This window comes from Tamandua tetradactyla, chromosome 4 (genome assembly GCF_023851605.1).
Source record: "Tamandua tetradactyla isolate mTamTet1 chromosome 4, mTamTet1.pri, whole genome shotgun sequence".
Classification (NCBI taxonomy): domain Eukaryota; kingdom Metazoa; phylum Chordata; class Mammalia; order Pilosa; family Myrmecophagidae; genus Tamandua; species Tamandua tetradactyla.
The window spans coordinates 103,132,602-103,154,735 of record NC_135330.1 but is presented as its reverse complement, the minus strand read 5'-3'; the positions used below and the strand labels follow the sequence as shown (position 1 = coordinate 103,154,735).

General features: G+C 46.2%; 1 long non-coding RNA gene across 1 annotated transcript in view; it reads left to right on the top strand.

Annotated features, from left to right (window-relative positions):
- The first annotated feature begins 1,449 nt into the window (after nt 1–1,449).
- LOC143679242 (uncharacterized) overlaps nt 1,450–22,134 on the top strand; it is a 45,322-nt gene continuing 24,637 nt past the window's right edge. The window contains exons 1-2 of the long non-coding RNA XR_013173611.1: nt 1,450–1,729; nt 5,346–5,524. This is a non-coding gene — a long non-coding RNA (uncharacterized LOC143679242). The remainder of the gene's footprint in view (nt 1,730–5,345; nt 5,525–22,134) is intronic.

Genomic DNA, 22,134 nt, shown 5'->3' with positions numbered 1-22,134 from the left:
CCACTGAGAAGGTGGTGTTCGGACAAGGGAGTGAAGGAGGTGAGAGGATGTGCCACCCAGCTACTGGGTAGAACATTTCAGGTGGAGAGAACAGCAGGTGCACACTCTGAGGGGTGTGGAAGGAAGACTACAAACACAGCCACACAACTCAGAGTTTCCAAATGTGCAACAGGCCTTGGGAATCTCACCCTTTATCTTTTTTACTGCTTTTATTTTCCCGCACAAAATCTTCAATTTATATATAACTTTATATGTGAATGAATTTGATTTTTCTATATCCTGTGTTATTCAAACACAAAAACCGACAAAAAAACTTATACAATTAACCTCAGCCCTGAATGCTTGCTTTCTTTTCCCTAAGTCCTGTACCAGACTGAGCTGTACAGCAGAACACTGTGTTCCTCTAAGTACTGGTCTTACATACATGATTTTTCCACAGGCAAGTCATAAATTCCTTGAAGGCAAAAGCTTTCTGTTTCATTACTTTGCATCTTCCACAATGCCTACTACAGTAGAAGCAAACGCCCAAGTTGCTGATAGATTGATTTAATTCCAATGGGTTTTGTAGAAGCAGTCACAGCAATTGTCTGAAGAGTTTTTAAAATTGTACTGTTACTCTTTTAACTTATTAAGGAAAAGTGGCACTTCTGCCACTGACCACTGATAGTTGGAGAGGCTTTCATCGGCCAGAGGGAACATCCAAGGTCCCTGGTAACTATTCTTCTCCAGGAGGGCAGATCACCACTCCTTTCTCCTTCCAGGAGCAGCACTGGTCTGCGCAGGAACCCCAGGACGCAGACTGCTTTAAAAGTGATACCTGCAGGCGCTGCGCTCAAGAGGAACTCGTTTCCAGAGCCAAATCACTTTCAATTTTCATCTTCCAGAACGCGCGGGCCGATCGAGGGCTCCCGGCGCCCCCGACCCTGGTTGGCGCACCCCCAGCCCATTTCGCTGGTGGAGAGGGCATCCTGGGGATCCCACACCTCCCACGAGGGCGGCCACCGCGAGGCTCGCCCCCAGGTCCCCGTCGCCCGCCCGCACTCGTCGCCCGCGCGCCGGGTCCTGACCAAGACCGGACAGGCTCGTGTCCACCCCGCACCCTGCACCCTACACCCTCCGGCCCCCGCGGGGAGCTGCGCGCCGGGCGGTGAGGCCCCCCGCCTCCCTCTCAATGTCTGGACCCTCCCCTCAGCGGGGTTCCCCTCCACGGGCTGGCAGCCTCTCGGTGCCGTGGCCGCCCCCGCGGTGCGCAGGACAGGGCCAGGGCCTCCCCCCCTTGGCCCGAGCCCCGGGGCAGGAAGGCGCCCATCCCTCCGGCAAGACCCAGCCCCTGCTTTCGCGGGCGCGGATGCGTCCTGGGGCTGCCTCGAGGGCGCGAGGGGAGGGGGCCGGACTCCCCCACGACGCATCCCCCATTCCCCCTGGAATAAGCTGACCTGTTTAACCGCTCGCTGGGACCCGGGAGTGCACAGCGCATGGAGCTTGGCTGAAGCTAACAGACACTACCTCCCGGAAGGCTTGGGTTTTCTTCCCGCCTCCTCTGGTTGTGAGTTCCAGGCCTCTTTCCCTTCCTGTGTTGGTTCTGTTTTTTCTCTGCAGCAGAGAAGAGGGGTGACCTGGCCCTGTCCTTGGCTGCGGGGGCACAGCGGAGCCATAGACCTAGGGGTGCCGCCTGGGGCAAGCGTGGACACTTGGGCACCAGAGCCAGAGGCTTGGCTTTTCCTAGCATGTCAGTGGACAGTTAACTTCTGACCATCTCTTCTTTCTGCTTTGGTTTGTTTGGAATCTAAATAAAACCACTTTATATAAGTGCGTGGGTGGGGGGAGGGGTGAATGAGGAAGGAAGACTGCAAACACAGCCACACAACTCAGATTTTCCATTTGATTTATGACTTGCCTGTGGAAAAATCATGTATGTAAGACCAGTACTTAGGGGAACACAGTGTTCTGCTGTACAGTTCAGTCTGGTACAGGACTTAGGGAAAAGAAAGCAAGCATTCAGGGCTGAGGTTAACTGTATAAGATTTTTTTGTTGGTTTTTGTGTTTGAACAACACAAGATATAGAAAAATCAAATCGGAAAACCGGGTCCCAGCGAGCGGTTAAACAGGTCAGCTTATTCCAGGGGGAATGGGAGATGCGTCGTGGGGAAGTCCGGTTATGATTTTACTTCACAAAAAAGGAAGTAAAAATGGAATCAAAGACCTAAATATAAGAGCCAGGACTACGAACTTCTAGAAGAAAATGTAGGGAAGCATCTCCAAGCTCTTGCTTTAAGCAATGGTTTCTTAGACCTTACACCCAAAGCACAAGCCACAAAAGAAAAAAAGAGATAAATGGGACCTCCAAATTAAAAACTTCTGTGCATCAAAGGACTTTGTCAAGAAATTGAAAAGACAACCTACTCAATGGGGGAAAATATTTGGAACCACATATCCAATAAGGATTTAATATGCAGAATATTTAACGAATTCCTACAACAACAAAAAAGACAAACAACCCGATTAAAAAATGAGCAAAGACTAGACTAGACATATCTCAAAGAAGACATACAAATAGCTAAAAAGCACATGAAAGGATGCTCAACATCACTAGCCATTGGGGAAATGCAAATCAAAACCACAAGATGGTATTTCACAGCTACTGGAATGGTAACTATTAAAGAAACTGAAAATTATAAGTGTTAAAGAGGATGTGGAGAAATATAAACACTAATTCACTGCTGGTGGGAAGGTAAAATCATACAGCCACTGTGGAGGACAGTTTAGTGGTTCCTCAGGAAGCCAAATATAGAACTACCATTTGACCTGGCAATCCTGCTGTTATACCCGGAAGAACTGAAAGCAGGAACTTGAATAAACATTTGCACACCAAGGTTCATAGAAGCATTCTCCACAATTGCCAAAAGATGGAAGCAACCCAAGCTTCCATCAACTGATGCAGGGATAAACAAAATGTGGTATATACATGCAATTCTAGATTCTAACTTTAAGAGCCTACTTATTATACATAGTTCATGACAGTGGACCCATACAATATTTTTCTTTTTGTGTGTGGCTTATTTCATTCAACATAATGTCCTCAAGTTTCAACCATATTGTCACGTATATCAAGAGTTCGTTCCTCTTTATAGCTGAATATTCCATTGCATGTATACCAGGAGACAGACTAAGGGTAGGGAATTGGGAGTTGAAGCTTACCTTGTACAGATTTTCTCTATAGGCCGATGGTAGAGGTTTGGAAATGGATGTAGTGATGGTAGCACATTATTTTGAATGCAGTTAATAACACTAGACTGTGTAGGTGAATGTGGTTAAAAGAGGAAACTTTAGGATATATGTATTATTAGAATAAAAATTAGAAGATTAAAAAAAAAAGAGGGGTGCAAGGGTAGTTCAGTGGTAGAATTCTCACCTGCCATGTGGGAGATCCCAGTTCGAGTCCCAGTCCATGTAATTCCCAAAAAATAAACAAGAAAACCAAACAATCAAAACAAAAAAAAAGTCAACAAATGGTGCTGCAATAACGGGATACTCACATGGAAAAATAATGGAACATGACCCCACCACAAGGATACCAAAAAAAGAGAGAGAGAGAGAAAGCATGAGTTAGCAGGGACTGCCAGCCAATGGAAAGGAGAGTGAACAAAGGGGCAGGGAGAGTCAAAAAGGCAGGGGCAGATGTGTGCCCTCCCACACCCACCCTGGGAGAGTGGCCTTTCCCTGCAACCGACTCTGCCCCGTCTTGTCAGACATATTTACATGATGTATCCCACCCCCCACCCCCTTTTTTTGGTCCAGAGCAATTTAAGTAAGCCTTTTTTCCTTAATGCCAAAAAGCAAGGGAAAACAGCAATGTTTTAAAGAGATACGTGTTTCAGTTTGCTAAAGCTACTGGAATGCAATACACCAGAAATGGATTGACTTTTACAAAGGGGATTTATTAGGTTACAAATTTACAGTTCGAAGGCCATGAAAATGTCCAAATTAAGGCATCAACAAGAGGACACTTTTTACTCAAGAGAAGCTGATGGTGCCCAGGGTTCCTCTGTCACAGGGGAAGGCATGTAGCAACGTCTGCTGGCCCTTCTCTCTTGGGTTGGCTTCAAAATGGTTCTCTCAGCTCCTGTGGATCCTTCTAGCTTCTGCTGAGCATTACCTTTCTCCAAGCCATCTGTGTTTTCTTCAAAATGTCTCCCTCTTAAAGTTTCCAAAAAGCAGATTAAGACCCACCTTGAATGGATGGGGTTATATCTCCATGGAAACAACCTAATCAAAAGGTCCCACCCTACAACAGGTCTGGATTAAAAGAGCATGGCTTTCCTGAGTATATAACAGTCTCACAGCAGCATAATACATAAAGGATTTTTTTAAGCAGCTTGCACGAGGGTTACAATGCTATTTGTAGCAACCCCAAATTGGGAACAACCTAAATGTCCAAAACAACAAACAAGGGGACATGTCAATTCATGGAAAATAATATATAAGAGCAGATAAAACCAAAACAGAATGTGACACTCATTCTATCATGCTGAATATAAACTTGCAGATCTCTATGATTGGGAAAAGGCAAGATGTTATATAATTGTCATTTTAAGGATTTTTAATGTTTCCTCTAAACCTGGGAATATAAGGGAAATTTAAATGAAAAGATAGCTACTCTTTCACTGATGACTATAAAAAGAAACTCTTAGGACTACAGTAAAACAACAAAAAATAAAATAAAATTTCACCTTCCATTGTCCAAGGAATATGCCTTACAAGAACATATATTCTGCAGGTTAGCTCAGGCACATGGGACTCCTATCTGTTCCTCAACTATGTCAAGTCCTCTCCCACCCTCAGGGCACTTAAATTTATTCTTCTCTTTGCCTTCAGCTTTGCAGAGCTGAAGGAAGAGCATTCTTCAGGTTTCAGCCCAAATGCTGCCACCACGAGGCCACTTCAATTTAAAGACGTCTCCACCTCCCAAACACCCTGAAATCACTGCCATGTCACCTCTTTCTTTCTTTCATAATATAAATCCCAATCTAGCCCAGCAGGATCTAGCATGATGCAGGACCTATGAAACTTTGTGGGACAAAAAACTGGTTGTAAAAATACCCATCTGTTGCTGCCCAGCTTTGTTCACTCCCAGGCTCCGTCCTAAGAGTAAGGTACAAAACCAGCCACGACAGTGCTGGACTGTCAGTAATTAATTAATATTGCTGTTTTTATTTGTACAGATAGGAGTAAAACATGCCCCATTGATCCATATCGTGTCCTGTCCCTAGCCTTAATAACTGGTTGTCTCAGCTCCAGGGGCTTGATTCTAATTAAACTTATTTAATCTTTCTCTCAACCATAGGGAAGTCCTCATATGAATCGGAATCCTTCATTTGCATTGTGCTTTCATGTACTGAAGGATTTTCATCTTGGCAATGGCTCTGGGAGCTGCGTGGAGCATGCAGCACCATGAGTTCCAGCGACAGAGACAGAAGAGGTGCAAGAAAGTGAATGACTTATGGCGAGAAAATGAGGAAGAAGGTGAGACAAAGGGAGCTTTTCCCTAGATCAGATGTTTGTGCTCATGGTACTCTGAAAACCTGCTCCTGGACGAGCACCGTGAGTGCAGACCACCACGCAAAAGAGATACTCAGCTGGGTGGACAAACTTGTCCTTACCCTTCTGATCTCATGCTCACCAGACTGGGGGGCTGGCTTTGAAGAGCAGACTTGCTTCCAAGCTCGCAGCCTGTCCACTTGGCTCCCACCTTCCCTCCTGGGCGGCCTCTATTCCTTCCGTCAGTTGGCTTGCACTGACTTTAAAATAATCTGGGCATTCTGCCATCAGCCCATTTTTCTGGGTGTTTACTTATTAATTCAGGAGTACATAATGTTATAGCAAAAGCCATGCTTTGATGTAGAAACAGAGTTTTACTTTTAAAGAAGAAGGGAAGCTCTCAAGTCACAATTAGATAAAATTATCTAGAGAGAGGGAGAGCAGATGTGAGAGCACATCATGGTAGAGTAAACGGGAACCCATCAAGCTCATCAGAATCGTGTGGAAGCCGTACGTGTCTGTAATTGCATGGGTGCCCTTATTTTCTCGTCCTGGCCTGTAGATGTCAACACTGGCATCTACAGTGTTGATACACTGTGGAAAGAACTCTAGGAGAAACTGAAAGGAGTGGTCCAGGAGAGACCCCAGAGCCTATGGGAGCCTCTGGCTCCTCGGAATGGTCTGTGTGGGGTCTGCCTCTGAGGTTGCAGAGCAGCTGTGCCCAGCAGCCAGGCGCGGGGCTCAATTCTTGAGTCAGTTGCCTTTCCTCTAGGGTCTCAGTTTCTTTCCCTAAGGAAACCATATGCCCTATTTGTGGGATCAGGTGGGGAAACAGACGGGAGACAGAATTTGGCACCTGTTCAGAGCCGCACGGGAATGGACTTCCTTCATGTTGGTGATCAGGTTGTCAGGGACTTGGACATGCTCTTTGCCTTCCTTCAGCCCTGCCTTCCCCAGGAAATAGGGGAAGGCACAGTCACCCTCTCTCATCTGTCCCCTCCCGTGTCTGCACCGATGAGGCCGACTTCCATTACATCCAGTTTTGGTGCTGGGGTAAGCTGTGGCTGGGAGGCCTGCAGGTGTTTGCTACTGCTTGTGGGTGACCCAGCGACTCCGCCCGTGAAGCTATGCTGCAGGCCAGGTCTCTCCATCACTCCAAGCCCAGCGTGCAGGGGGATGCCAGGTCCCATAGGAATTTGCTATTACTGCCGGCATGAGAAAAGGGAAGAAAGAAAGGGAAAGTGCTTCCAGGCTTTTGCTGAGTAACAGATATTTCCTGCATAAAAAGACCATCTCTGCAAAGTGGTTTAAGAAACAAACTTTGTTTAAAATTTTTACGAGGAATCATGAATATCTTTTGCAAAAAATTCAGACCCTATAGGAATATAGAGAGGCAGTGGATGCCTCTGGGAATGAAGGGAGTTTGAGGTGATGTGGAGAGTTTTGGTTGAAGGAATCTCTTCATTCCGCTTCTGTTTGGGATTTTGGGTTGTGTCTTTTCCTCACTTTTTTATGAGTATTTGTACACATATATGAACAGGTAAAATATAAAAAGAAAATTTTCTTTACAAATGGAATCACACTACCATATTTCTGCAAATTATTTTCTACTTAGTATGAGTGAAAAGTTTTTTGAGTCATCACAAAGTAGATGTCACACTGGAAAACACATGGCTAAGTGGAATTCCATGTGAGCATATACCATAATTTAATCTATCACCTCCCTATAGATGAATATTGATTTCTAATTTGTTGATATATAAAAAAATGTGGCAATAAACACACTTGTGCATGCATAGTTTTGCACACGTTCCAGTATTCCTTTCAGTATGATGGAAACCCAGAAGTGAAATTGGGGGGCTGACATTGGGTTAATTAGCTCTTGAAGACTCAGTTTCTTTTCCTACAAAATAAGGTTAGAAATACCTACCTCAGTGGTGGTTTTGGAGACTAGCAATTTAACTTGTTAAAATATGAGTGCCAGTTCATTCTCTCTTAAAGTCTTTATTCTTCTTTGTCTTGTTTTTTCAACGATTTTAGATCTGTCTCCTTCCCCCCACCCACTCTTTTCTTACCATTGTCTTCCATCTTGTGGCTCTTCCTTTACATCCTGTTCCTCTGTGCTAAGGTGTTGGCGTGAGAAGGACTCAGGCACACCCCACTCGCGTCCTCAGCTCCACGCCCAGCCCCACTCTGCCCCTTGGAGAGCTCACTGAAGAAAGGTTCTGTTTAGAATCCTCTGCCCTCCCTTCTCCACCTTTTGTTTTCTCTTCTGACTTCTCCTGCTGTGCTTGCCTTCCTTTCTTGTCCTAAACTCCACGGAGACAGCCGGCTGGCCGGTGTGGATCTGAGGCTGAGGAAGCATGAGGAGTGGGCACAGCCCAGGGGTGGGGGTCTGGGGCCACCCTGAGAGTCGGGCACAGCCAGGACTGGGTGTGGGCGCCCAGCGGCTGGATGGAAGGTCTGCACCGCTCGTCACCCTTAAACCCACCCTTATGTGGTTTCGTTGCCAGCCTCCCTAGATCCCCACGGGGCAGGCGGAAGAGGGGAAGGAGATGGGGGACGCGGGCAGGGCTGGCACGGGCTGAGGTTTGGCGGCAGAGGCCCCTTGCTGGAACTGGCGCTGAGCCTCTTGTCTCGGGGGCAGCCCCACCAAAGCCAAGCACAGTGGAGGGATTTGTTTCTGTTCTTTTACGGCATATCATGTGCAATATTCCAGGTTAGCCTTTTCAAACTCCACTGTTAAATGTGAGCATGATGACACAGGTTATCCCCTTAAAGCTTTTTCTTCCTTGAATCCATCACACTCCTGATAGCCTTTTCTCCAATGGTGTGGAGCTCTCTTAGCATCTCGGGGATGTTCTGAAGGGAAGGACTCCAGAGGGAAGGGGAGCACCACACTGATGCTTAAGTAGAGGTGTGGGGTGTGAAGTGCTGAGAGGAGCTGGGCGTGGGCCCTGAGGCCCTAGCTGTGAGTGTCCACAGCTTTGGGGGAGGCGAGGAAGCAGAATCCCTACCTCTGAGGACATTAAAAAGGGTTGAGACACACCGTTGCTGAGGGGTTTAGATGTCTGTGCCCCTCTTAGCCTGGTATCTTCTTGTGATTGCCCAATTTTCTGTTTTTTCATCTGTTCTGTTTCCTGAGTTGATTAGCGCCGTCTGCATAGATGGGGCAGCCAGAAGGAAAGGACTTTGTGGTGTCGGTTTGCCTTGCCCCCACTGTGGCACGCACTTGGTGTGTTTAAAAGACACATTTAATGTGAACAACAAGGAAAGGGAGTCTGAAAATCCCACTTTAGACCTGTGATCACTCAGTTCTTCCCTCTGCACCTTTCGTTTTTTATGCTTCCTAAAGAACACGATGAACTGTGCTTTGGGGCCAGAATTTCATCCTACAACTATCTGAGACTTGTCCCCATAATGTGTTCAGTAAATCAAGAGGGACAAAGCACAATCCATTTGAAAAAAAGAAAAACCAGAGTGTCTGGTGTCTAAATAATAGGAATCCAGCTTTTTTTTCTGGGAAATGACATTTAGCTCAGTGTCTTAAGGTGCTGCTTTTTCTTAGGCTACATCAAACTAGGAAACATTACAACTGCCTGGGTGTTGGGTTGGTTCCAAGATTTATGCCTTCAATATGGTTTAGAGTTTAATTCAAAGTGTGGAATAGCATGGCCCCAGAGTATGGAATAGCATGGCATGAGTCTTTGGCTTTTTAATTGAATTTAGCACATGGGATGTGCCTACATGTCATCTCTGTGCTCTTCTCAGAATCAAGCCCTCTGCCACTGCATCGCGCTCTGATCACGCAAGAACTCTCTCACATAATCCTGGACCCTCCTGACGCTCTAATCCCAGGAAAACAGAGCTGGGAGTCCCTTCTCTGGTCCCTGTCCTGCTTGTCTGACCTGTCCTCACACCAGACCTCACCCCGAGATAATCCTTCCCTTTTCTTCCTACAATAACCCTTCTTACTGCTCATCTTTCTATCATCATCCGCTTTCCAAATTTTCTTCGCTCATTTGCAATCACTGAAAACACATTTACGGACTTGGGCATGAATTCTTTCACCAGTCTCAACAAACGCCGCCCTTTGCTTCCGGCACCTAGCGCCCTTTCTGTGCCATAAATATTTATCGAATGAGCAATTGGGCCCCTGCCCTCGCACAGAAGTAGCTTGATAACGATTGATAATAGGTCGTCTCTGCCTGGAACACCCGGGGGACACCCCAAGACCTCTCCCTGACCACTTCCATCCAGCCTTGCAGAACTCCACAGAGGTTTCCGGAGCCTCGGGCTGGGTTAGGACTTCTCTGGCTGCTCCTCTGCGCTTCCTGAGCTCACATGTGTCCAGATAACCCTCCCGTCATGTCGTGGCCCCGGCCTTGGCTTCTTCCCCCCTCCTCCCAGGACACCCAGTTATTCTTGATTGGCTCCCAGTACCCAGCAAGGCTCCCGGGACATCAAAGGCAGACCATGCATGTTTGTGCAATGGGTAAACAAAGCTGGCTTGCACTCTTTTGAGAAGAGTGGGTGACCGAGAAAAGAGATTGGAATCTTCTAGAACGGAGGCAAAGGGTTTTAATGATTTTGAGAATGGGAGTGAGACAAATCTGAAGAGCTCCACAAATTTTCAAAGGTAAAGGAGGCAGCTCTCAAACATCAGAGGTTGAGCGGCAAGGGCGGACCGGGCATGGCGCTGCTTCTCTGCGGGGCTTCCATCCCCACCGCCCATTCCACCGCGGGATCACCCTTCCTTTCTCACTTGTCAGTGCCCCAATGAGTCTCAAGCTCCTGGAGAGTAGGAAAGAACTATGTTGCTGAGTTATGTTTATGATGACACTGGGACCCAGTGCTCAACTGGCTTTTCAGCCAGTGTCTTCTCATGCTGCCTTCAGGAAAGGCAATCTATCCATTGCAGGTGACCTGCATTCCAGAGGTAGATTTTCCTGGTCAGTGGCTATTACAAGCATGCTTGCCACGGCTACTCAGTAGTTAAAAACCACAATTCTGTTCCCTACTGAATAACTTCAGGGTGGCATGGCTTACACAGAGACTGACTGGACAGCACCTTGACTCTTTTCTTTTACCTGTTTTCTTTCTTTATAAGCTAAAGCGTTCATTCCCCCAGTAGCTGTCAGGTGTTCCTACTGGCTTCTCAAAACACTCCCCTAATCTTTACTCAGGAAGACAGGCTGCCTTGGGGCACACCAGGGACTCATCAGTTTAATAGTCAGAGTGCACCTTCCATTGCATTAATGCATAATTTAAAAATGTCATCTCATCTCTACATTAATTAGCTGTCTGTCTGCAGAAGTGTTAAATGACACCAGCTCAGGAAGCCGTGGTCCGTGCCAGGCCTCTGAGAGAGGATGGAATCTGAGGAACTGTCTTGGGAGCCCCATTGATTTTTCTGACACTTTTAAAAAATGAAATCTCAGGGGACTTGAGATGCTAAAAGCAAATGCAGAGAGACTAAAGGATTTCAACTTTTTAAAAAAATATTCGGGCGATGCAACGTTGGCACAGTGGCAGAATTCTTGTCTGCTATGCCGGCGACGCGGGTTCAATTCCTGGTGCCTGCCTATGCAAAAAAAAAAAGAGTATTCGAAAGCTTCTAAGAGATGAATCTGACGTTGTATTAGAAGATTCTTACTTTTCATAAACCATATTTCCCATCCCTACTCACAATGAAAATAATCTGTAGTGAAAATAAACAAAGTAAACACACAGTTGTGAAAATCGTCCCTTCCCTCCCGCCCTGCGTTCGCGGTCCCGGTGAGACCCTGTGCTGCGCTCCTTGTTCTAAACCAATCGCTACGCCTAGGAATGGAAGTTCCCCTGGGCTGGTTCCCGCCCCCATCCCCCCGCACCCCCACCCCCACCCTGGCAGACTCTACTTACAGGGTGAGAAGCCAGTGACGCTGCAGAATGCCTGGGTTTGGCTTTCTGGCTTTGCCTTCATACAGAGAAGGTGAGAGTGTGGGCACGAGCTGGAGGCCCCTAGACCCGCTGTTCCCCTGGGGTCCACGATGGGGGCAGCTGTGTGTGCGTGCATGCGCGAGTGTGTGCCTATGCATGTGTGCGCGTGTGCGCGTGTGTTGGAGAATGGTACAATACTGTTTTCAAGACTTCAAAATGCCTGCTGGATGGAGTGCATGGGTGGTTCATGGTAGAATGCTCGCCTTTCATGGGGCGGACCTGGGTTTGATTCCTGGACCATGAACCACCACCCCCACCCCCCCCCCAAAAAATGCCTGCTGGAAGCAGCTCATGTGTGTGACATAAAATTTTGCAGGCTAACCGAGCATTGGCTGAGGGATAGGGTTCTGTCTGAGGAAGCAGGGTGCAAACTGGTTAGGTGCATTGTAAATCCAGAAAGGATTGGGTTCAACCAGCAGCTTCCCCATTTACTCACAGTATAGATGAGCAAACTTATGACCTCTTCACCTCTGAATTTCCTCACTGGGAAAGTGGGAATAATAGCCACAAGGTTGAACTGTTGTGAGAGTAAATGGAATTTTATTTGTAGACTGTCTGGCACAGAGTAGCCACTAAATCAGTGGGATGTCTGATTACGATTAAGAGTTTGCTAACCACATCACGGTCTGATCAGAAGCTTCAGTAATATGCAGAGTTAACTTTTATTGTTCTCTCTGAGCTACATACTATGAAGAGATTTTCATAAACTGTCTCATTTAATCCTTATGAAAAACAGGGACTATTACCATCTCCATTTGATAGATAAGAAAACAGAGATTAGGAAAGAGTTGCATTTTCCCAGCCACCCAGGTGTAAATGCTGGAGTCGAAGTTCAAATCCAACTGGGCTGGCTGCAGAACCCTCACTGTTAACCAGTGTGACTGATGAAGGTGCAGCCAAACATGGCTTTAGAAAATTACAAAATTAAAAAAAGGGGGGGGGGAGTCATTGCTTCTTATTAAAGACAGTTTTGGCATTTGAATTAAAAAAAAAAAAACATGGCATCCACTAAGGGAAAAATAATGAAATGGGTCTACAGTCATGAAAAGGCTGTTGAGCAGCTGCTTCAGTAGAACAGAAACACGCTTGTCTTTAAAAGAGCTTGAGAGAGCCTGTGAAGTAAAAGCCCAGGGCAGGAAAACGGCTTCCGATCCAGTTTTCCGAAGGAAAGAAAGACAAACACAACAGAGCCCCGATATGTTTCCTGTTTCTGGAGTTGCCCTAAGCCTTGGAGAGACTTGATGTCAACGTGCTCCATGACATGGGACGTGGGACCACTTCTCAAGACTGAAGCCAAGGACGCCCGCCTGAAGGCTTGCCTGTCGACCAGGCTAAGACATGCCGCGCCTAACACTATTAGGTGGTCAAGCATATTATTTATTAAATACTCAACAACTGGAAATGTATGGATAATTAACCCACCTGTAAATAAACATTTGGGAAAAGGAATGACTAATTGATGTCTTTGATTTTCCAGAATGATTCAGGGATACAAGTGTAACAGGTGTGGGAGGTATCCCATTGTGGTTTTAATTTGCATATCTCCAATAACTAATGATATTGAGAATCTTTGTTAGCTGCTTTGATATAGAGATATAAAATAGATATTTTATATCTTTATATGATATAGATAAGAAGTCACCTTATATAAATAAATAAATTTAGATATAAATAAAAATATTATAGAGATAAAAAATATATAATTTATATCTAAAGTATATAAAAGGGCATTTATGTATCTTCCTGTGTGAAGTGTCTGTTCAAATATTTTGCCATTCTTACAATGGGTTGTTTGTCTTTTTTATAGAGTTGAAGAGTTCTTTATATATTCTGGATAAAAGTCCTTTAATGTGTATGTTCTCTGTAACTTGTCTTTTCATTTTTAACGGTGTCTTTTGAAGAGCATGAATATTTTATTTTGATAAAGTTCAACTTATCAACTTTTTCCCTTATGGTTCACATATTCTATTTTCTAAAAAAAATATTTGCCTAACTCAAGATTAAAAAGATCTTCTGCTTTGTTTTCTTATACAAGTTTTATAGTTTTAACCTTAATATTTAGGTCTATGGTTGATTTTGATTTAATATTTATGTATGTTGGAGGTATATTAGTTAGTTATTGCTGCATAACAAATCACTCCCAGATTTAGCAACTAAAGCAACAAACATTTACTGTCTCATGAAGTTTCAAAGATTTGGGAATCTAAGAGTGGCTGGCCTGGTTGGCTTTGGCTCAGGATGTCTTCTGGGGTTTAGTCAAACTGTTGGCAATGTCTGCCATCATCAGAGTCTTAACTGGGGCTAGAGAATCTGCTTTCAAGATGGCACACTCATGTGGCCTTTGGCAGGATGTGTCCATTACTTTCTGTCTCGTGACCAAAGACCTCGTTCCTACCAGATGGGAGTCTCCAAGGACTGACTACACAGCCTCATAACTCTGCTGTTGACTCTCCCCAGAGCAAATGGTCTAAGTGAGGACAAGAAATGAGGAGGCCACTGGGCCTTTTTTAACCTGATCCATAAAGATGCCCACCATCCTGTTTGCTTTATTCTATTCATAAGAAGTGAGCCTCTAAGCTTAAGGGGGTGGAGGAATGCATTTACACCTTTTTAAAAAGGAGTAATGAAAAATGTGTGGGCATATCTTGAACCACAACAGGAATTAAGATTCAAAAGTCGTTTCTTTTCCAGGTGGAAATCCAGCGTTCTACCATCATTCATTGAAAAGATCATGGCAGGCACTATTACCTCTCCTTTCCTTTTCTGGTGAATTCTGCCAATGGTTATATTTCAAGAGCAAACAGAATTTTAGAAAAGTCAAGCCTTTAGCAAAAGACAATTAAAAAGAGAGAGTGAGGGAGATGAAAAATTCAAATGATGGCATAAATTTCTAAAATTGTACTTTTTATCTGCAAGTTTGCATTTTTAATTTGCAATCACAGTAGTTAATACAACTTTGAGCCATCAATATTGGAAGAAATCTAAGGCATTAGCTAATTCGTCTCAGTTGCTTTATGAATATAGGAGCGGAAGTTCTAGGAAATGTAATGAATGGCTCAAGCAGAAACTGCAAGGAAGAGGCAGAGCTGAGTATCTTAGCTATTTTGACTCTTTTAATTTATCAAAATTTGAAAAGTCCATGACATAGTCTTAATCTCTGTAACAATCACCTCAAAGTCTATAAGGGGCATTTTACTCTCATTGTATTAATTGCATTCCTGCAATCATCTGTCTTGCTTGTTCCATTCCTTCCCTTATTGCCTTATTCTTTCTGATTTCTCCCTCCCTCCCTCCATTCATCTGTTCATCTTTCCATGCATCCAATCACTTATTTATTAATTCCCAAATATTATTTGAGTGTCTCCTGTTGGCCAGCTATTGATCCAAATGCTTAAGATCCAAATATTAAAAGAACCCTGGCTATGTCCTCAAAGGACACTGGGTCTACTTCCCTCTACGGGCATCAATGTATCATTTCTGTCTGTGGGACCAGCTTTTGGTCTCTGAGGGCATTTGTCAATCAGATCATCATCCAGAAACCAAAACTTCCCATAAAAGTAGCATTTCTTGGAGTTATGGGGATAGCAGATGCTTGCCAATACCCCATGTGAAGGAACTCCACAGAGAACGTCTTCTGTTACCAGGGTGGATTTTTCCCAACTTTTACTAGCAGCAAACTTACTAAAGAGAACTGCAAGAGAAAATGTGCAGGCTTTGGGGATTTAGTCACAGAATGTTTCACTTCTAGCTCAACAGGGATCCATATCACATGTGTTGAATACTTGAGTGTGTGTTAGGCATTTAAGGTACAAAATGGTGGTTCACTCTGGCACTGAAGAGGTGCTTTCATGGGGTGAAAGCACAAAAGTTGCCCCTATTCTAATGACAGCCCACTACTCAGAGGAATTGAATTTTCTCAAGCTTTGTTATGGTTCAAAGTTTGGAAGCGTGGAAGGAGGAAGGCTCTGAGATGCATCTTATGAGGGCAATTCCCCTCCTCTCAGGCTGTTCCTCAGAGCTAAGGCTGCCCCAGCTGTGCCCACGTTGGGCAGCCACCAAAAGAACTCACAGGGCACAGTCAGACCTCATTTCTTCCTTTTCTTCTTATTCTCGTAAAATGAAGAAAGAGTTAAGGAATCTTATGTCCGTGGCCTTAGAGAAGAGATGTCTGCTTCCCAAGGTGGTGTGGTCCAGTCAGGGTTTGATGCCAGTGGCAGCTCAGTGGGGGGCAGAGAGGCTCAATCTGAGAGAGTAAGTAGCCAAACTGTTTATTTGTAGAACTGGAAGAAAGCATGGACATAAGATAGTGGAAATAGAGCATTCTAAGTAGGGTCCCTGCACTTGTGTCAGAGGGCTCATGGGGTCTGACTCTCATTCCAAAGGAGGTGCTTTTCCTTTGATAGTAGTTCACGGCATCACCTACGGATGCACAAGAGAGGCTTCCCTCAGGGATCTTAGCAAGACGCACAGAGGTAGACTCGGGCTGATTTAAAAGGAAAGGGAATGTGTCAAATGGAGATGGGGTGTCCGTGGACTCATTGAGAGAACCAGGCTTGAGGCTGGTGCAGTAAACAAGACCCACAGCCAGAGGCAGCAGGTGAGGACACCCCTGTGTCTGCCAGGCCTTGGGTGCTGCACCACCAGCCCTGGGCTCTGGGACCCCCCACCACTGCCACCAGAGAGGATTCGAAAAGACCCTCTTCCTCTGCCTCAGTGGTTCCCAGTCAAGGGTTGGGAGTGGGGTCTGATTGAGGAGCCTTGGCCAGCTGACCATGCCTAAGTGCGAGGATGCCCAGGAAAGAGAGTATCTGGCATTTTCAGTTAGTTCCTTGTCAGGCATACGCCCTGGTTCTCTCTAAAATGCGTATTGGAGGAGGGGGTTTGCCAAACACAGAAGCCAAGTTCAGACACTGGGCAAGCCCTCTGCAGAACAAAGACATACAAATCTTAAGTATCCTCATTTCTGATGAGAAAGAAAGAGGGTGGTGGTGGAATCTAGTGCAGCTGTTGAGGGAGGGGATTCATCATCAGAAAGTGCCCTGCTCCCGAGAAGACTCTGGGAAGCAGAGAGTTTGATGGTTGCAACCCCAGCTTCAGTTAGAATCACCTGGGGAGCTTCCAACCAGCTGCTATTTCCAGGGTTCCATCCTAAAGCCGCTTAGTCAAAATTCCTGGGAGTTAATTAGGTTTCAAAGCTCTCTAGCGATGCCCAGAGTTGAGAACCACAGAATTAACCTAAGGAACTGAAGAAGGGAAAGAGAGAGGCTATGTAGATTCAGGGAGCCGGGAGGGTGGAGTACAGACGCTGGCAAGTGGGACCCATCCATGGCCACTTTAGCAAGTTTGCCATTTTTCTGGTGCAAGGTTGCTGAGTGGCAGCAGGAATCCTCTCTCTTTCACTCCTTGGCATTTTTAAAGGTTTAACGTAATGCTGGCATGTGAGCCCTTTTAAAACCTAAAAGGGCATTGTTGCATAATTCAAAAAGCCCTCTTCTCTGGGTGGTGGAGTGAAAATCCAGTCCAAGCTTTAGAGAGTCCAGGGGCAGAGCCCACCACCCAAGCCTGCATCCACGGGTCCCGGAACAATGAGTTTTTCTACTCAAATGAGCCGCCTTGAAGGAGATGTCCCACTGTTTGCAGCAGGGCAAGTCTCTTCCAGGAGCCCAGGTAGCCTGTAAGGACATTCAGAGGAGGCACTGGCCCAAGTTAGATGCCGTCTGAATCACAGACTTCCCAGCCCAGTGCAGTCTTTGACTCAGATTTATTTGAGAATTCAACCTGGGAAATTCAAAGTGAATTTCCATGAAGCTAAATTGCTCCCCAATGCTAGATGGAAGAAAGTAATTAAGGAAAGAGTATACACCAGGGAGCCAAGCACTGACTGAAAAAGCCAGTGGCAGCAAGTGTCAATATTTGCTTTCCAAAGTAACCACTGTAAAAGCACATACTAAGCAAGTGTCTGGAGCCAGCTGGGAGAGGCCGTCAGCACCCTGCGGCTCCCTCCTCCGTGGTCGTGGATGGGGCTACTCACTCCCCACATGCTGGTGGCTGTGGGTTTGGGGGTGGGGTCCGAAGGGCAGCTGTAGGTCGCACTGCTCACTGCCGAGGTCTACTCAGCTCAGGTCCTCTAAACATGTAACAACACAGCACAGATGAGTGTTGTCCCACATTGGTGGAGCAAGCTGTTGGCCTTAAGAGTGGTTTGCTGAAAAGACTGTGAGGGATTGACAGAAATGCCTGGGAACCATTAGATAGCAGTGATGGCGGGGCCCCTCAAACACCTCATATGTGGCAAAAATACAGCATAAAACGCAGTTGGATAAGTGGACCTTCAAAGGATGGGTGATTTTCTCTGATATTCATGACGGTAAAGGTTTGAGTTTAGTGCTAATTGAATATATATTTATAGACTGCCTACCCTACCACATGCTGTTGGTATCTGGGTGAATATGTCAAAGTTTCCGTTTCTGCAAACTGATATTTTCATGGGCGGTTTAATATCAGAATAACAAACAGTCAATTTCAGTAAAATGTGGCTTGAGAGAGTGGGGAGGGGCCAGTGGTGTGTCAGCTGAAATTTGAACTTCATCTTTGAAGGAGGGGAAATGGGGTTCTGGGCAGAGGTGAGTAGACAAAAAGCAATTTGTTACTATGGAGTCTAATGTGCTAGTCAGGAAGTGGCGGGAGTGCGAGCTGGAGGTGGGGACAGGGCACCTCCCCATGTGCCACGCTTGGCAGCACAGGTCCTTCTCGAGACATCAGAGCATCTTAAAATTGCTTGTGCATCAGAATCACTTCAGGTTTTGCCACTCAAAGTGTGGCCCAGAATCTCACCCCTACCCCCACTGTTCAGATATGCTTTTTAGTCCAATCCCCAGATGATCCCGAATGCACGTAAAGTTGAGAAGTGCTCATCTGGAGTACGTTTTAAGAAGATAAAGATTCTTGTATTCTCAGATTTTGCTTCACTAGAACTGGGATAAGGCCCTGCAATCTGCATGCCTAACAAGCGTGCCAAGCAATTCTGCTGCCAGTGGCCCAGGATTTCTAAAAACACTAGGCCCAAGTTTCATCAGCCCAACTACATCAGACCTCAGGGAAGGAACTCGCTTCAGTATTTTTTAGAGCTCTGCAGTGATAAATAAACACGACTGAGAACCACTGGGTTAGAAGGAGTTTAAAGGGAAATGGCATGGTCCGATTTTCATTGTTGATTGATCTCTTTACATTTTCAAAACACTTGCACATCTATTTTTCAATAATCCTTGGTGCTTTGCATGGAAACAACTAAGTAAGGCTGCAAACTCTTGTTGGAACAAGCTACCGGTTATAAGGTCATCAATTAGTTTCAAAAAGTGATTCTAATTCTAAACGGGGGCACAGAATACTTTGGAAAAGTTGGAAAATAATTCTGGGACTCCTATTAACATGCTAGACTGTCTTCTGTCTCCCCATTTGTCTGAGGTAGGGTTGGGTTTGCTAAAGCTTCCAGAATGCAATATACCAGAAATGGGCTGGCTTTTTCAATGGGGATTTGTTAGTTTGCAAATTTACAGTTCTAAACCCATGAAAATGTCTAAATTAAGGCATCAAGGGGAACATACCTTCTCTGAGGAAAGGCTGTTGGAATCTGGGGTTCCCCTGTTACATGGGAAGTCATTGGCTATGTCTGCTGGCCCTTCCCTCCTGGGTTCCATTCTAAGTTCTCTCCAAAATGCCTCTGTGGGCTTTTTTCCCCTAAGTTTGCTCTCTCTGTGAGCTCTCTTCACAGACTCCAGTAAAGGATTAAGATCCACCTTAGATTGGGTGGATCACATCTCCAAGGATATGACCAAACAAAAGGATCCACCCACATTAAGCCTGGACCCATAAAAATGGATTAAAAGAACATAGGCTGTTCTGGGGTACAACACAGTTAGCATGAACAGAATTCAGCGAGGTTTCAAGAACCAACCTCATCTGTGCCAAGCCTGTGTGATTTGGGGTAGGATGAACTCTGCCTCAACCTCAGTTATCTCTAAAACAAGAATAATAAAGCTCTACTACAGCATGTGGGTACAAAAATACAACAGTACAGGAGACAGTACATTAGTAAATGTACAGTCTCCATAAAAGCAAGGATTCTGAGTAGTAATGTATGAAACAAGAAAAGCTATGTATGAAAAAAGAACAGTATACAAAAGTCTTAATTCTGACAGAAATAATCTTAATATTAAAAATAAAGATAACCACAAGTGCCAGTCCCTGTGCTAAGAGCTTCCCTCTCTTGGTCTCATTTGGCCCTGTTAATACCCCAATGAGGCAGTACTTTTTATCATCTCAATTTTACTGAAGATTTAAGTAAATTACCCAAGCTCACCCAGATAGGAAGTGCTGGAAGGAGAATTTGAACCCTACTTTATTTTTCCTCTTTTGTCTTCCTAGTGCTTCCTTCAAATTTAACCCTTTTGTTGGGGGTCTGTATATACCACGGCCCAATCCCCTCATTTGAGATAAACCTGGAATGGCAAGCCCACTTAACACTAGCTGAGATGAAAGCAACCCCATAAACTCTACACCCAAAGACCTGAAAGGCAGCTCTGACAGCAGAGAGTGTGGCCAGAACCTGGAACCCAGAAGCCTGCGGGTGCACTGGTTTGAAACTGTTATGTACCCAGAAAAGCTATGTTCTTTTGATCCACTCTTGTGGGGGCAGACCTGTCGTTGGGTGGAATCCTTTGATTAGGTTATCTCCATGGAGATATGACTCCGCCCATTCAAGGTAGGTCTTTAACGCGCTTACTGGAGTCCTTTAAGAGAGAGGTTTTGTAGAGAATGCAGACAGAATGTCTGGGGAGAAACTATGGAAGGACTCACAGAGGAGACACACAGCAGACATCATCTTGTGCCTTTCAATGTGGCAGAAAAATTCTAGACACCATTGGCCTTTCTTCAGTAAAGGTATCCTCTTGTTGCTGCCTTAACTTGGAGATGTCCATGGCCTTTGTACATTTGTAACCTAATAAATCACCTTTGTAAAAATCAATCCATTTCTGGTATATTGCATTTTTGCAGCCTTAGCAAACCATAACAGCAGAGGATAAGCAGGAAAGCGGGGAGCAGATTCCCAGGGCACGGCACTCTGGCCAATTATAAGCCATCTAAAAGCAGCGTCTATGCCATCAGACTCACTGAAGCACACTGACAGTTACTCCTTTACCTGGATGTTGGCAGGGAACAAGATCCAAGGAGTGGAGGGCTCCATACCCCCAAGGAGCTAATCCCCAAAGGCACCAGCCAGCCAGGAGCAGACTTCGAGGGCAGGCAGGGGAGGGACACTCAGAGGCATGCAGGCCATTTCTAAGGACTGCCTGGGAGGTGGGTGGAAGTGGTCAAGCAGGTCCAGAGCACAAATCTACCCTCTGGCGGGGAATGGGATTCCATTTACATGCCCCCTTTTTGGGACTGCAGCCTAGGAAGGTGCTGCAGCAATTCCATTCCCATCATTAGGAATGACCCGGCAGTTTCCAGGTGCATGCAGGGCTCTGGGGCAGTAGCTGGGACACTGGTCTGGTGGCAAGGCTGGTATTGCCCTGGGCTCCCCACGGCTGCCTAAGCAGGGCAGCTGCTGTTTCCTGTCAATCTCTCAGCCGATCTGGGGCACCAAATGAGCGCTCCGCCAGTCCTGGTGGGATGTGGGGTCCTCAAACCCTAGTACACATCAGAAACCTCAGCAGGGCTTGCTAAACCAGCTCAGTTCCACCCCAGAGAATCTGATTCAGTAGGTCCCAGAGGGGCCTGGGAATCTGCGTTTCCCTCAAGCTCCCCTGGGGGAGCACACTTTGAGGACCACTGGATGTTGTGCCACCTTCCCAGGAGCCCCTTTGGGCTGAGGGAATTACTCCCCCAGCTGTCCAGAATGCTGATGATGGCAGCGGCCATCCCAAAGTGTCTGGCCACCATGGGGACGCGCCACCGGGATCCTTGCCTGGGCCACCCCCTCCCCTGGCCTAGCTGCCACAGCACCTGGTTGAGACAGGTACCAGGGGTCCCTTGCCTTGGCTGAAGCCCCCAAAGGGCCACTGGGTCCCAGAGCTCCCCGTGGGGCTGGCTGAGGCCTTGATTGTGTCTTCACTGCAGGACGGCATCTCCCTCAAGCTCACAGCTCCGGCCACAGAGGTGCTCCCCTGTGACCGCCACCCACTAAGGGTTACCTTGAAACACAGTGATGAGGGGATATCCCCCCCCACCCCCAGGCAGGGCAAGTCACTCAGCCAAGGCCAAGGTCAGCAGCATGGGGCCTCAGATCCAGCTTTCCAGTGGCACCATCTCAGGACACGGCGGGGGAGGGAGGTGTAGACTGCACTGCAGGAAGGTCACGGGGAACTGGGGGCCTGGTACAAGCATGCCAACAAAGGTAGCAGGATATGGACACCCAGTGAGAGAATTGTAGGGGGATTATAGGGGCTCAGGCAAAGGGCACCCAGCCTAGCCTAGAGCAGGCGGGTGACAGGTAAGGGTACCTCCCGGGAGGATGTCATCACTGAGATGCAAGAATAGAGCCACTCCAGGCAAAGGAAAGATGGAACACTGCAGAGCGTCAGGAGATGAGGTTGGAGAAACGGGAGGTGAGC